Source organism: Pinus tabuliformis, chromosome 2_1 (assembly GCF_031772625.1).
Source record: "Pinus tabuliformis cultivar Carrire ecotype Pingquan chromosome 2_1, CPIR1, whole genome shotgun sequence".
Classification (NCBI taxonomy): domain Eukaryota; kingdom Viridiplantae; phylum Streptophyta; class Pinopsida; order Pinales; family Pinaceae; genus Pinus; species Pinus tabuliformis.
This window is the reverse complement of record NC_142299.1, coordinates 790631909-790635588: the sequence shown is the minus strand read 5'-3', so window position 1 is coordinate 790635588 and position 3680 is coordinate 790631909.

The window sequence follows — 3680 nt, the reverse complement described above, 5'->3', positions numbered from 1 at the left end:
TAATGGTTCCTTGTTGGGCACAATTCAATCTAATCTATCATATTAAAATTTTTTGGTTTAAGAAAGTACATTAAAACAATGACCAATAGCATGGGAAATCTATTCAATAAGAATATTAACTAATTTCTTATTATTTTTTCTTAGTTAAAAGTTCCTTCGTGACTTATGGTTCCTATGGTTATATTTTTTGTTGACTAAATTTCATTCTTCAAATTTCTTATTGGTTGCAGTTTCTTTATAAAAGTTCATATCTATTACAATTCTCCATCCTTTTGTTCGTTAAGGTTCTTAATCAAGAAATTCCTTAGAATTATGATCAACATGAATTTTAAACAACAGGACCCAACATCAATACAACAACTTAGATCAATTAGGGAACAAGACAATCATAGTTCATTGGCCGTAGTTCCCTGGTCAAAGTAATTATCTAAGAAAGTTCCTCTGAAGAATCACTAGCATGACTTTTCATTAACAAGAACTCAAAAAGAAGGCATAGAGATATAAGCTTAGTCAAAGGTCTTCTTTGTCACATTCTCTTTTACTAATAGGAACACTCATCATCATTGGACCAAAAAATATTTGTTAGACTTCTTGGCCAAGAAGAACTTTGACTAGGAAACTATGAGGACTATGAACTTTAATGAAAAATAACTTTGTTTATTAGAGTTTGATTGGTCTTAATTCGAGGTTATGAAAATTATTTTGAAATATAAATGATGGGAACTCTAACTTACATTAATGTTTTTACTATAGGATTAAATTTTAATTGTGTTTGTTAGAGATAGTTGAGATGTTCTCTCAACTTATCTTCCTAAGTATGGAATAACTTGGATCTCACAACAATTCAAAACCTTGTATAAACCTATTGTATTTGTACAACTTTTAATATAGTATATGTAGCGTGAAGAATTTTGTGATTGTTTTATTTAGATCAGAGCAAGGTATCAAAACACATATGTTAACTTAGGAAAAAACCAGGCACTCTCAGAGGGAGATTAATGAAAGTTGAGATGCAAGAGTAGTTGAAAGAGACTTTCCAGGTAAAGGGAGGTCGACCCTCACAACTTTTCCTAGAACGTAAAATGAAAGGCATGAAAAATGTAAAAACATCATCAAATTTTCATTTGACGGGCAGAGGAGATTTGGAATTCCAGGCTTGGTCATAACTCACTAGTTTCTCATGATTTTTTAATACTCCACTTAACACTCATTAATGATTTTTGAATAGTCCACTTAGCACTCATTGCATCGGGTATGCTCACATGGGTGAAGAAGTGGGATTGAAATTAGTAAAATGAATCACATAGCGTCAATCATCACTTCTGGGCTTGCACCCAGGTAACCAAAAAATGAAATGGTAATACATGAATGACATAATTAACACAGTGGAATCCCAAAAAATGATATCTAATATAATGCACTACCAAAACCCCTTAATAAAAAGTAAAGTAGTCTATCTGTTCGAAGTTTTTTTTTCTTTAAATAAACGTTTTTGTGTCTCTAGAGGTAGTTCATATTGCTAAATTTATATATGTAATCAAAAACTTAGTTCAAGAAACAAAAATCAATATTTGAAACTCAAACAATAAAAACATTTTAAATATTTTATAGTCAGACAATATTCTTTTTTTTTTTTCCTAATGGCAAAAGACTTCATAAAAAAAAAAAATGGCAAGTACTAATGCACACATATTCCTCATTAACCATGTATAAAAACGTTTTGGGTCAACTTTAACTTAAAAAAAAAAAATGAATTATAAATGAAAGAAGAAAGAAATAACTTTAACATCTACGAGGCTAAGGATAGCCTATGGAATGGATTGCTTCTTCATCTGCTTGATGTATTCAGCCCTTTTTTGTGAAGATTCAAAATAAATGCTCCCAGCTTCTCGACAAACCCCTTGCTAAATAGATTATCCCTAGAGCTAGCTGCCAGCATATCTGGATAATTTTCCCTGTTGTCTTTGAAGGCCTCACATTCTAAAATAAAATGTTTTTATGTTTCCACTTTTCTGAAAGAACAAAAGATGCGTAATCTTTCCTCCCACACTTTTTTTGGCTTTTTCCAATTCCCTATTTCACAACGGATTTGATGAGAATTAGTCCTTAACTGAGCAATAAGAATTTTGGCTCTCCAATAGATATTGGACTCTATGTATGCTTTTGTTTCATGAGTATGAGTGTGATTAAACACTTTAATATAGTACTTCTTCTTTCTTCCTAGCTCCTTATCCCAATTATGCTTGTGGAACTTTTCCATAACAAAAGCTTTTATCTCTTTGTTGTTTATGGGACACACATTCAAAATAATGCCCCATTTACTAAACCATTTGTTATTTTGTTGCATCCGAGTACTTTTTCTCTTGCACAATCTGTCATTAAAGACAACCTTAGGCCATCTACCCTCTTCCATTTGCTCAATTTTTTTTGAATACCTTATGACTCACAACATAGCAATTGATTAAATAGGAGTAGTCCACGTTTCACTTAACAAGATAGCATAAGGACCCACACTTCTAATCTTGAATTTGTTTGTAATCAAACGTTTCATAATTTTCTCAATTTGTCTCCACTACATGTCGGATGCACCGTTAGCCCATAGTTCACAACCATAGAGAATCACCCGAATCACTTGAAGCCCAAAAAGAGTTTGAGTGGTTTTCCAGTCCCATAACTCTACCTCTCTACACATATTTTGAAAAGCATAAAATGCTTTCCAACCCCCCAAAGTTATTTTCTTTCTACAACCATTCCAACTTAGATTTTTGCTCAAGTCAATTCCAAGGTATTTGTAATCTGCAACTTCTTCCAGAATTTTGCCTTCAAAATAGAACTTATGTTGATTATGTTTCCTTTTCTTAGAGAAAACCACTACTTTCATTTTGCTGATATTGACTTGCATCCCCACACTTCTACAAAAATGCTCAAGGGATAGTAAGTGCTCTTGCAAGCCAAGAGTCGATTTAGCAATCAGAATAAGGTCAGCTACATACAAAACAAGCCTTATAACAAACTTGCCCAAATAGATAACATCACCCCCTTGCGAATTTAACCACTCCTCAAGCTTGTCCACATATAAACCAAAAAGGGTAGGAGATAGTGGGCAACCTTGCTTGACCCCGATATCTCTTCTGAAACTTTCAGAAATGCCGGTTGAAGTTCTAATTTTGAATTTCACTTCTTCATATAACGTATGCACAACTGCTCTCAAATGTTTAGGAACCCCAAGTTCCTTCATTCTGTGCAAAATATTATCCCTAGGAACCAAGTCAAATGCTTTTCTGAAATCAATAAAGCAACAAAATACTTCTTCCTTTTTCTCCTAAATTTTTTCAATGACGAGCTTTAAAGTTGTACAATGATCAACTGTGGAATATTTAGGTCTGAAACCTACTTTCCCTTTAGCACGCTTATTTATTTCTTCTTCCCACTTGCTAGTTTTGTTTTCTAGCATGATTCGAAATAGCTTTGCAAACAAAGGGGTTATCATGATGGTCCTCTAATTGGAGGGATTATTGACGTCATCACTCTTGAAAAGAGGTATTGCTAGAGTGGTTGTCCAATCTGTGGGAAGCCCTTATTGTATGATGTTGTTGAAATTTTTTGTAATGTGAGGTGCAAGAATATTTGAACCCCACTTTAGATATTCTTCTTGGAGTTCAGCTAAGTCTTTTTCTTTT